Raw genomic sequence first — 13,398 nt, forward strand, 5'->3', positions numbered from 1 at the left:
AGAACATTCTTGCACAACACAGTGGGATGGAGTCAGTCAGGTTTTTCAACTTCCTTGGAGGTGACCTCTTTCAAGATAGAGTCATTTTAAACTGTAATAATCAGACAGAAGAGTTTTGAATTTCAGAAAATGTTTGGTCTATATTTTTGGTTGTCTTTTATGTGCTAAAATCTGTGGAATTTGCAGCCTTCCTGAACCTGCCTGAGCATCTTATGGTGCTCAGTGTTCACCCAGCTACAACAGTGCCAGCACTACGTGATGAGAAGGATAAGTTTGGAGAAGGAAGGAGGAAGGGTATGGGAGGATGATACAGGCATGAAAATCTGGGCTCCACACATCCGCTCACCTGCAGACCCTGCAATGTCCTTTGTGACCTTGCTGCAGCAGCAGTGCCCCAGTGTACCCATGCACACTGGCTGCAGCACACAGGGAGTGTCCTCAGCTATGGTACAGGCTCACAAATCATTGTGCTATCTCCTCACTTTATGAGCTGTCCCCTGACCTATCAGTATGAGACTCTCCTGGAGGCCACCTCAGGACACTGCGTGACTCCTTGTATTAGCAGCATTGTAAGCACAGGATTGCCAGCATTAACTTTGTTAGCCCAGGACTGGGGCTTTGGCAGCAATGACTGTACAGTCTGAAAGGAATTTTCCTCTTTGTTTTCTCCAGATCATTTTCTACTCATGTTTCTGGTGGAGGAGATCCCCATTGCAGGTGGGGGCTATTTCTTGTTAAAATTTAACACATATGGGCCGTTCAGTATCTCCCAGCAGGGAGAGCCTGGGCTTGGACAGGTACCAACAGGGACTGGAAGGTGTCTGCCATGGTTCTCAGTGGTATCTGGCATATGAGCCACAGCATTTGTCTGTGAGGCTGGCTAGCCAGTATAGTGTGTTTGACTAGGGTTGTCTGGCAAATTTGAATCTCTCAGCACATGTGGTTACAAGAGCTGAAGTGTGGTGTCAGATCATAGGCTCCAGATGAAAGCACCACTCAGAAGCCAAACCACTGGGAGTGGGATTCCAAATATTGTGGCCTCTGCTGAGGGTATGTATATCATCTTTAGCAAGTCTCACAGAAGAGTTTTGGAGGGCAGAAACTTCTAATTGTTGTGACAGCAGAGGCAGTGTAGAAAATGGAAACTTCTAGGCATAAACACCTTGTACTGGGGAGCTTTTGATGGTATTGAAAGCTGGGCTGTTTGTAGATAAACCAGGGTCATGTACTAAAAGAAGCTGAAATGTGAAGATGAGCTGTTGTAAACCTCACAGACCTGCTTCTTGGGATGAGTGGACAGCCCAGGAAAATTCCTCGAGCCTTCAGCTCCAGCTTGAATGCGCCCATGAAGTCAGTGGGCCTGCAGAGTCAGCAGGTTCAGGGGCAGCAGTTAAGCCACTTTTGTTACACCAGTAGGTAAAACTTCAAACCTAGACTCACTAAGCTGATGACAAAACTTGGCTTCTATGTGCTGATATAAGTACTTCAAGAAAACAGTGCAAGAAAATCCAGTGAAATTCTTCTTTATTTCTGGCACCTGGGTTTGAATCTGATCACGTCCTACACAGACTCCCTTATATGCTATCAGTTCTGAGAGTTCATACTATTCCTGTAATCTATACAGAACTTTATATGAAAGTATTTGAAATCAGTCTTGAAAAGGGGAGCCAAATAAAGACAGTACATACCAGAATAAAGTTGTTAATTATAGCTCTCAAAGTTACGAAATCACTGAAAAAAAGGAAATGTTTAAATTAGGGTTGTACTTTTGTTGTAAACTGTATGATGCAATTTTTACTTACTTTGTCACACTATTTATTTTTTTTCTTCCAAAATATGATTGCCTCACTGAATAAAGGGGCCTTTTTTGCAGATGAATCAGAGTAATATATTCAAGATATTTTTTTCCCCACAGTTGCAGAAAAAATACTGTAAGGTCACGCAGTAAAGCCCTGCTTGGTGAGTTTATTTAAACGGGACTTAAGGTACCACTTTTACCTGAGGTGTTGCAAAGGAGAACTTGAAAAAAGTTCTCAGGTGGCTAGAGAACAAAACTGTAATGGCAAACTTTAACAGATCAGGAACTTAACAAAATTTAAAGCAAATATTCAATCAAAACCAAGCATTTCACAAAGACTTACTTAGCAAACTCTAACCCCCATCCAACCTTAAATTTCTCAGATTTCAAGAAGAATAAATTAGGAGAAGAAAAGGAGAGAAAGAGAGAAAAAGGGAGATGTAGCTACTGGCCTTGGATCCAGCATTGTCTCAGCTGCCATAAAATCCAAGGAAAATAGGAAAAAACCATGTGAATCTTTGTGCAATGGTTTTCATCTGCTCTGGCCTCCTGTGGCCATCGCTTCCCCAGGGATATGGCTTCTGATCATCTGGCCACTCTGGAGCTACACTGAGGCTCCAGAGGTTGGCTGTGGGGAATTGCTTCGGGTTTGCCAGTGACCGAGAGCTGCTCTAGAGGCTCCAAAGAGGACAGGGTGTGGGGAAGAACACCATCCCACTTTTACAGAACTTGCCTTGCCCCTTCCCACACACACACACTGGTTGTTTTGAACGAGTAATCATTTTCTCCAGTCTCTCACACATGCAATTAAAAACTGTCATAAAACATTTGTTGAAAAGGCAACTTCAATTATGACATTTCTTAACTTTCTATTATTAAATTAAAAGTTCTTAATGTACTCATAAAGTAGCTTTTTCTGTTCACTTATTTCCCACTTTAGCTTTCTTTTTGTTTGGTTTACTTTAATATGTAGTCAAAATGAATTTAGTTTGCCTAATTAGAATACATACAAGACTATATCATCTTTAGAAATGGAGAATTTTCAGTTTAAATGTGGAATAATTAAGAGCAAATGTGAATGAGTATCTAAAATAGTGACAGCTCTGTATTTTTAAAACGTTGGTATGCAGTTGTTTGGTTATAGAGAACAAGAAAGGAAAGCTGGAAAGGAGCCAATAAAAACACACTTACTGAGAGTTTTGCTTTTATCTTGAAGATCAAAGGAACCCACAATCTTCATCAAGAATTCAGATTGAAAGTGATGGAATTATAATGCACATTGCAGATGATAAGCAAAGTAATTGTTTAGCAATTTGTGGGAAGGTGGAGAGCTTTTATGAGAGAGCAAATGAAGACATAACATGAAGCCCAACCACATGCTTAGAGTCTGTCAGAGGTTATATCTTGAAATGTGGAAGGGTAACAGCCACTAGACATATTCTTCAACTGAAACCATCCTCATATCAAAAATAAGGACGTACTGTTGCATAACTGGCACAACTGCAGACGTCTAATCTTACTAATGTCTCCGTAATTAGTACGGACTATAAAAACAAAGGAATAAAGAGCAGAGTTTGTATAATGAGTTAGACTGTTCAACCCTGACTTTTGGCAAGCACTTACCCAAATATCTCCACTGTGTACTCCCTCAGAAATAATTAATGTGTAATAGTATGACTTTTTTTAAACGACACAGTTTGACCATTTCTAATATTTATTACACAGCTTAGTCAAGAATGGCCATACATACAAGAGAAGGTCACAGTTTTTGCATTTGCTCCCAGTTTGTCCTGTATGAAACCGGAATGAGAAAATGTGATACAAGTTCCAATATGCCTCTCTCCCCCACAGTATTATAGCATTGATGGTAATAATAAAAAGATGTAAATCCATCCTAAAATGTACAGAGGTTTAAGATAGGAGAGATTTCTAAAAGCAAGCCTTCTGCACCTGTGATGAAAAAGGAGGTTTAAAGTAAATCCAGGGCTCTACATCAGCAAATGTAAATGCTGTACTTCTATTGACTCAAAGAACTGCTCCTACTTATGCCAAAAGTTAATTTGTCTTCAAAGTACAATTCAAAGGTTTGATCTCCCACTGCTGAATGAAGAAATGGAGTTTAAGGATTAAATTTATTTTCCCTTTACACTGATTTTTGTGTAGTTCAGTAATTCTGGAGGATTTGGGGTTTGCTCATAACAGCATGAGCTTTTTTATATTACAGAACTTAATATTATATCCCTAAAATTTCAGAGGCTAGTTGAATGACTGAATCTTAATAGTGGCTACTGTCCTCACAGTAAGAATACACATAACATTCATCAACTGCTCTCACCAGATAGTAATTTTGTTTGCGGTTTGTTTTAAATGAGCTGTTTAAAATCCTGTAATTAATTCAGTAAACATGGAAAAAATGACAGATGGTTATGATAAAGGAACTTAATGCCTCATGGAAGCAAGTCAAACCACAATCACTAACAGATGTTTTTTGCAAAGCCAGATTGTGTGTGTGTGTGTAGCTGTGTATACATATTACACATATATATGTACATAGTAGAAATATAGATTTATGTATGTGTATTTATGTGCATGTCTATCTGTATCCGTAAATGTCACTTGAACACTTTCCCCACACTGTTGCACTTACACTGTTCCTTAGTGCAGTAATGGCCCCATTTATTCCTGTAGTCATACTAAAGACTTCTATCAAGGACAATTCCTTAAATTCTCATTAGTTTAGAAATAATTTACAGATAACACTTTTGATGACTTGTTCATATGTTAGAAATATATGGTTCTCATTTCAGGACAAAAAATCAAAGCAATAGTTTCAAAAATTGGTTTTTTACTACTATATAAAATTGATTTCTGAAATGCAGTTACTGGAGGACACCAGTGGAACTGATCTGGTGTTTAATAGTAGCCAGAATAATTGTTACCTTACAGACATGAGGTAACACTAACCTAGAGTCAGTGAGATGACAGTACCACTGGCAATCATTGTTTTTCAGCATTATCAATTGAAGATCAAAGCTCATACTTCATACTATACATAAATACACATTTTTAAATTAATAATAATAATCTCAGAGAGTAAACTTGACAGGTAAAACACAGCTAAAGAGGGATTGGGAATTTTGTGACAATTTTTACTATATTAGGCTTCAATCTCCAATGTTACTAATCTTGCATTCGGACTTGTATTCTGACAAACCCCTTCCCTTGAAGAGGGTTGCAATCAGAGAACCAGTCCTTAGTACATGCTTGGGACCATCTATGCCTGTCCTGAACAAGCAACATAGGTATTCAGGGACTGCTGATTTCATTGTTAGACTTTGTCAGTCTCCAAGAGGCTGAGAACATGATCTGGGTATACACTGTAGACGAGACCCAGATCCATATCTGTTTAATAGCAGCATGTGTGCCAGGCCTTCTGCTCACACACTGTTGGGAGGAAAGGGTTAAAACTGGAAGATTTGACAAAGAGGAGGGAATAGTTTTAAAGTGACCCTGCAGCTGGGAATGCTAAAAACATTGGTGTTTATTATGCCTAGTGTTGTTCATCCTCTGTCTGAGAAGTAGAACTCTGGTGTAGAGATACCACACTCTCACAGACATGCTTGAGCCTCCTGCTGGGAGAAAGAGAGGGCATGAAAGCACAGCCTTGTGAGGCATGAAACTGTGTGAGTGAAACCTTTTGCTGTATTGGGGCAGGCAGCAACCCCTCCTACCTGGCTGTTCTCTAGGATGAACTGAGCCTCATGGAGCCTGTGTTCCTCTGTGTCTCTGTCCACAGGGATGAGCTGATCCTAATGGAACCTATGTTCTCATGTTGGAATCTATGCTGGAATCATGGAATCTATGTTCTCTTTTTATTAGGATGGACTAAGCCTAACGGAGCCCATGTCCCCATGTGTCTCTGTCCACTGGGATGAGCTGATCTTAACCTGTGTTGGCACTTGTCTCTGCCGCCCATTGTTAGCAAGGCAATGAAATAAATCTACGCTTTGCATTTCATTGGTGGCTTTGTGGTGGTGGCCCTGGTTACCTGTATGTATCAATCCACACACACACCTTCCCCCTGATTCTCTTTGCAGAAAAGAGTTGGACCAAAGTCACAGTAAGAACATTCCTGGCTTGGAAGATCAGAATTCCAGAGGTATGTAGTGACTGGCTGTACTTTGCAGACAGTAGGGGTTCTGAACTGACGTGATTTCCTCTGTGACTCTAGACTCTTCCACCACAGCCAAGATTCACTCCTGCCTATGGAGATCTTTTCATCCACATACATTGACACTGAATACCTATTTGTGATGTTGGAGAGAAGGAAACAGAAATGAATGATTTCATTTAAATTCTGACACTTCTAAATTTGAAGAACTCACTTGAGCTGCAGATAGAATACAAGCTTCTAGCTATCAGAGAAAAATACAATCAGGTGGGAAATACTTAATCAAAAATTCCTTTTGAGGATCACAACAACAATTAAGTAAAAAACTCTTTAAAAGTAATTGTCAAATACATGAGTTAAAAAAATACATGTCCGAGTAAAAATCATCAGGTATTTTAGATTATACCCATTTATTCAATTTATTCATGTATCACAGGAAAGTGCTCAGGGTTTACTTCAGAGAGTAAATATTATTTTTTAGTATCTTTATATTGTTACAATGCTGTCTTTATATGGTTTCCCTGCTTTTAGATTTTTTTGTCTTGGACTTTGTCATTCCTGTGATGCACAGAGTAATCAAACACTCAAGGAACTGAGGAGGGTTAAGTATGTGTCAAGTTATTTAGTGTCCAAAGAAAAGAAGCTCACTATTACAGAGATACAGTGGATAAGAGAACAGAGAGATTATGAAGTCAATACTTTATTCAGGATCTACACTTACAATAACCTCATCTGCAGTAAACTCACAGGAACTTTGCCCAATTTTACAGAGAAATTTAATGGCAGTGCTCAAAACCAAGGGCTGCAAAATCACAGAATTATTGCTATAAATCAGCAGAAGAAGTGGGATGCTCAATTGTGAGAGCTGATTGTCTCTGAGCTTGCATAACCAGCTCCTTCTGGCTCTTAGCTTAATCATTAGACCAAACATTATGCTGTTTTGTGATGTGGATCCTGTCTGGATTTCTAGCTTAGTTTTTGTCATGCAAAAGATGCTGCAAGGCTTGAAGTAATCTCACTGAAATGAATAACTCATTTGAAAGTGAATGGAATAGAGACCTGTCTTGGAAACGCTTAAAGATTTCAGAAGACTACATTAAAATACCACACAAAGGGTCCTCTCAATTGTACTCGAGGTTTTACAAGCATGTAGGCCCTCCAGATGGAATCCATTAGAGTCAAGGAGATCTGAATCAGAGATATAATCATTCTTCTAGAGAGTTTCTGCAGTAAACAGACAATACTGACAAGAATAACAGTACCTCATATGTGAATACCTATGAATAAATTTCACAGACATTCACTGATGAGACTGGATTAGCAGTCAAGACCTGCCTCCAAAAGTGTTTGCAAATGCACAGTTTTATAGGTTGTGATCATTGTGAAAACACATGTTCGGATTCCATAATGTATTTTATAGAGGCTGAGGCACAACATGAAAAGCAAAAAAAGCAAAAGCAAACAAAATCACATTGTAACATTGTACAGAAAAAAGTGGGATTAACACCACAAAATAAGCATTGACAATTTAAAAAGTTACATTTGAAATTGTTAAACTGGTGATCTGCATGTTGCTTCATGGAACCTTCTAAAGCTAAAGGAGTATGCTGATTCTCTCTCACCTCAACATTCTCAGAAAAATCACCTGCAACACATACTATAAAGATATTCTACTTTCTCTTCTCTCAACCTTTGAGACCCCAGCACTGGACCATATGACAAGCAGTGAAACTGGCACGCAGAGTGACCGAGTAAGCAATATCTCAGTGAAGCACAGCAAAGAAGTGAGAGGAGAGCTTGGCAGATGTGCACAGTGAGACTGGAGCTGGTGTACTGATACCTTCAGTGTCTAAGAGCTGACAGACAGCTGTTTGCCCAGTGGCATTCAAGAGAGAATTTTCTCTTTTTTTTTTTTTTAATGTAGAACTGTTGGCTAATCAAATTATGATTTAAAACTACTCCTACTCCTCATGCTGCTGCCACTACCAGTACTGCTACTATTATTGCTCCTACAACTATTAATCTGCATTTTCTGATCTCATTCTTATATACAGTATTTTTGCTATATCAGGATAGTTATTGTGCTCTGAAATAACATACTTCATCAAGACAATGATTTTTTTTATTTGGTTAACATGTGTTTCTCTTTGATTAATAACTGTGCAAACTATGTCTTACATAAAAATTTTAATTTCATAAATGATGTCAATCTTCTGCTTATCTATCCTGATATGCTAATAGAATACAGATATGCTGGTTTGGACAAATTTGGAGGAAAAATATCCTCTGATGGAAGGCAGGTTACAACCACACCTCCCCCACCAGGTTCGGGAAAAAATAAATTTTCCTCAGAGGAAAGTGAAAGAGATAAAAACTATTTATTTAACAAACACACAGGAAAAAGATAATAATGCTAAATAATAAAACCTCTCGCTGTAGAGAGAAACCTGGGAAAATTTCAGAGTCCTTCTGTAGAAGTGGTCTCTCTCCTCCTCCTTGGAGCTGGGTCGTGGGCCCACCTCCAGGGCCTCGGTGGAGAACTCTCCCAAGGTGTTTGATGTTGAAACAGTCCAAAAATACAAGAAGGGAAAAAAACAAAGTCCCAGGAAAAACAAAGTTCAACTCTCTGTCTCTCTCTCCAGAGAAAAAGGCCAAAAGCTGGCTGAAAAGCAAGCAAGCTGCGTCCTCCGCTCTTCTCGCCGCAGCAGGACACAGAGGAGTGTGTGTATCTGTGTGTCCTTGAAACAAAACTGCTTTGAGAAGTTTGCTTGGTTTTTTTCCTCTCCCCTCTCTCAGGCTCTGTTTAAAGGCACAGAAAGGCACAAAGTTAATTTCTGGGCATAAAGCAGCAATAGGGGATACACATCAATAAGTCACCCCAAGACAACAGAGAAAATTAATTAAATTTTATATAAAATTTGAATCTGTTTATTTTGGCTTTTTTTCACTTCAGAATCTTTTAATTCTTCATATATATTAAGTTGGAGATTGTCACAATGTTTAAAAAATAATCAAAGTATATTAAATGATAAAATTATAAGACATTAGAAAGCAAGAAAATTTTTCTTCGGAGGATTTGAAAACCCATGCCATGTTTTCTTCCTTTCTCATTTCTAGGAATGCTACAAGATGTAGGAAGTGCCATAATGTAATGCTCCTTTTTCACAGGTTTTCAAAGTATCCTTTAGAATTTACCCTCCAGGGTAGAAAATCCTCTCTTGAATAAAAAGAATTTAGAACTTGTGGATGGTGGTTTCTCTTTTCCTTTGAATTTTTATCTAAATTTTAAATAAGTCTTTAAATTATAAAGCTCACATTTTGGGTCTTTAGTTAAATAAATTTTAATAGAATTATTTTGGCTAAGGTAAAATCATTTGAGAAGACTGAAAATACCTTCTGTTCCAAGGGTTTTGATATAAAAGTTCAATCATTATCTATATATCCCAGAAGGCTCAAATTAATTTTGTATTACCAATGACAAGTTGAGCAAACAGATGAGAGTTTATATTAAGAAATCCACCTAGTATATAAGCATAATAACATACCTATTCTCACATATATATATGTGTGTATACATAAAATAAGTATGTGTAATTATATGTATATGTATGTAACTGAGGTTTCTTCATATTTTTCTGCTCTTTAAGATATAATGACAAGACAGCTGGGATATCCTTGAGTATCAGAAGATTTCCAGGAAAAAAACTGTAAACTTGGACACTGGTAGCAGCATACTAGGGATTAATTTGGATTTTAAATTTTAAACGTGAATGCAGCAGGTCTTTACTCGACAGGAGATGCCATTTCTAGAGCAATCCCTTTATCTTCAGTAGAAAGATGCAGATGACATAAACTCATACAGGGTGATTATAGAGAAAAAAACAGGTTCATTGCAGTTACGGTTTTTACTCCAGGGGCGTCTAATTCCCATCATTGCTAAAAGGCAATAAAGATGTCACAGTGACATCACATTGGCTGACCAAAGCTTGAAATCCCTGAAGCAGCCCTACAATGCACAAAATGCTGCTTTGGAAACTCTGTGAGACCAAGAAAACACACACAAAAAAAAATGTGTAAAATGTAAATACAGTTTCATGAGTCTGGAAAATATGACAATATTATTTTTGCTATTGGAAAGTCCCTTATACTGCATGGTCTCTCATTCGGTTCCTACGTTTTTTCACAGTTTTACTTTTCTTACATAATCCTTCCACAAGATTCAGTGCCTACAGTAGAATAACAAGGCTTTTCTACATATTCCTCCAAGTTATTTTTCTTGGCATGTGATCAGCCTTTGAAAAACTGTCGTTGATTTGTAGCTGGTTTTGTCATCTAAACTTCTGCATTTAGAAATAGCTGTGTGAGCAGCAGGAGAATTTGTTCCCTGGCTTTGTCTCTGATTAGATTCAACTCCTGAGGCAGAGATTCTCCCTGGATGTTGCTGCATGGGCTGAGATTTCTGAAAGAAGAGATTACCAGTTGTGATGATCTGTTTCAGAATGGGTACATTGTGATGACAAAACAAATAAGACAGTGTTTATCTGAGCTTCCTGTCACTGAAACCACTATAGATGGCAAACCGGAGCCAGAATGCCATACTGGTATGAGAAAAAGGAAACAGTAATTGAATTTCTCTAAAAATAATTTTGTACTGCAATCAGGAGATACAATTCCCCATGAAGCAAAGAGATTAGAAAGGTTATGTACAAATATATGTAACTGTTTTGAAGTCTACCATCACTGGTAGTTCAGGAATTCACAATATCAAGAATTAAGGTCTAATTAAAAAAAATTAAAAACAACAACAACAAAAAAAAAAACCACAAAAACAAAGAACAAAAACAAATCAACCACCACCACAACAAAAGAAACCAAACAAAACCAAACCCATTCAAACAAGAGCAACAAAACCCTCCAAGCAGCAAACCCCAACATACTTCCCTGGCCCCAAAACCAACCAAACAAAATCACTAATATGAGAGTAAGTTAAGCTTCTTCCTCTTGATGTTGAAACCCACTTCTCCCAAAGCCAAACCTTTAATCTCAAACAGACAGAGAAACATTTCAGTCTAAATAAAAAGCCTGTTGAAACAGGGGTTGCAAGTCAACAACGTCAGATAAAGCCCAAAGTTTGGCAATGAAGGTCTTCTTATTTTGAGACGTTTAAAGTGTACACTTCATGCAAAATAAAGCATGGCTTTTAAGAGCAAGTGCATATGGTGGTGTATTTACTTGTGTAAAGAATTTTATCTTAAATTCCATTGCACTCCAACTGTCTTGCAAAACAATATTTTAAAAAGCCCCACTCCCTGCTGATCTTATTGCTGCGTGTCTATAAGAAACACAGCGTGCATGTTGCCAGTAGTTTCTCTTAACAGCATTAAATTAAAGTCTTATGCAAAGTATCAGGGAGAACTTTATTATTCTTTGTCCTTCTTAATAAAATGCCAGGTAAATCTCTCACCTTACCCTCTCTCCAGAGCCTCTGATTAGAAGCATAGACAGTTTTCTCAAGTTTGAGAAACATTTCTTAGAACAAAACCCTAAATAATTCCTCTCATCCCAAACCCCTATAAATCTGTAAACTCTTCTTCAATAATCTCTAATGTTTTGCAGACAAGGTGTGATTGATGTAAAATTTCAACTCCCACCCCTTTTTGGGGGTGTGGATGGGTAGGGGAGTGGGAAGTGAAATCTTAAAGGCATGGTGGTTGCTATTAATATGTCACATTACATTAAAAACCTGACAGCCTACATAGCTAACCATCAGTCCCAGTCCTGGCATTGTGCTGTGTGCTCCTCAGACTGTATCTTCCATTTACCTTTGTGAGGTAGCTTAGATGCAAGCCAGAGCATCCAAAAGGATAAAGCTGAACACTATAGAAAGTCAAGGGAGACAGGTAGTTTCTGCCTGAGGGTGATTCAAAGTTGCCTGAACTGAAATGGTATTCACAGTCTTCAGAGGATTACAAGGGGAACTGCAAAATAAATCTACTTCCCTATCAGCGATAGAAGCTTTGCTGTCCGCCTCTTTCAGCTGTTAAACTTCCATCCTATACTAGATAACTTCTACACAACTAGTTCAGGCTTAACAAAGCAGCAAGGCTCACCTTCAGTCACAGAAAAACATGCTGGCCGTGCCAATCACTCTGGAACTCTCAGAGCAGAAAAAAATATTATAGTTGAAAGACAGTTCAAGTTCTGCTCTTAACCACCTTTCCACTGTTACTTGTGGAAGAGAATAAGAAGCATTCATGATGCTGACCTCTGGATTTGGCTGGAAAATTGCTGGTAAAAGGTCTCAGGATGAAATCACATGATGTTTTTCTCTTTTTATTTTTAAATTTTTTCCTCCTGTTTCTGAGAAGCCAATACCTGTTGAGCAGTCATGCTGGCTTGGTTCCACATGCTTGCAGCTCCAGGACTTCCTAAATGTAGCAGTAGTAGACACCAGAGAAAAAAATTAGCTCTAATATACAACAGAAAGTGAATATACACAAATGTTTTATAAAGCATAAAAATATAAAACACAGCTTTTTTGCATCAAAGCTTCTTCTCAAAAAAAGTATCTTTGCATCAACTTTCAAATGTGAGCTTCACATTAAAAGTAGATTTGTCCCTTTGCATCTACTCTGGTTAGGATACAAACGATGCTCCAAGCTCAAAGCCTGTGTGTCCTAACTGAGCAATGACTATTTAGAATTTAGACTATAAAGAATGCATCTTCATTTTATTAATGGACTCCTTTGACAGGTATTTGTATAAACTGTTACATGGTTTAGGTTTTATGCTTTCCTGAGTAGTGACTGGCTAGTCTTCCCTTTTTGAAGTAATTTTTAAATAAAATAATAGATCGACAAGATGGTAAAAAAATTTTACTACCATCATTCTAGCAATTCACTAGTGTGCTCATTTCTACTATTATATTTTGGGAGCAGCTGTTGGAAGTAATGGAATTATTCTGGCATAGAACTGAATTGCCGAATGAGACTCTTCCAACCATAACTGTACGCCAGAGAAATCTTAAAGTGTTCTACTGAAAAACCATTGGCAAAATACAGACAATATTTTTCTTTAAAAACTTGTTTAATGGATATTTAATATTTCACTGCTTGTTTCCTCTATTAAGGTCTTAAAAAAGGTTACTTTTAGATAATCTGTAATTTTTACAATTTTCAGTTTCTGAGACTGAATGCACAAAAATATCTATTTAAATGTAGATCAACCTTTTTTCCTTTTTCTCCCCGCCCGCCACCCTCACAAATGTAGATAATTCATATGAAAGTGGGATCTCTATTACACATTCAGTAATAGAATACTAGTTCTTTATCAATTCCTGACTTTTTATTGAGCCTTGTGACTCTTTTTAAAAACTTATCCAGATCTCATGGAAGTCTGCTGCTGAAAAAGAATGCATCAAAATTTTTAG

This window comes from Aphelocoma coerulescens, chromosome 2 (assembly GCF_041296385.1).
Source record: "Aphelocoma coerulescens isolate FSJ_1873_10779 chromosome 2, UR_Acoe_1.0, whole genome shotgun sequence".
In the NCBI taxonomy this organism is placed as follows: domain Eukaryota; kingdom Metazoa; phylum Chordata; class Aves; order Passeriformes; family Corvidae; genus Aphelocoma; species Aphelocoma coerulescens.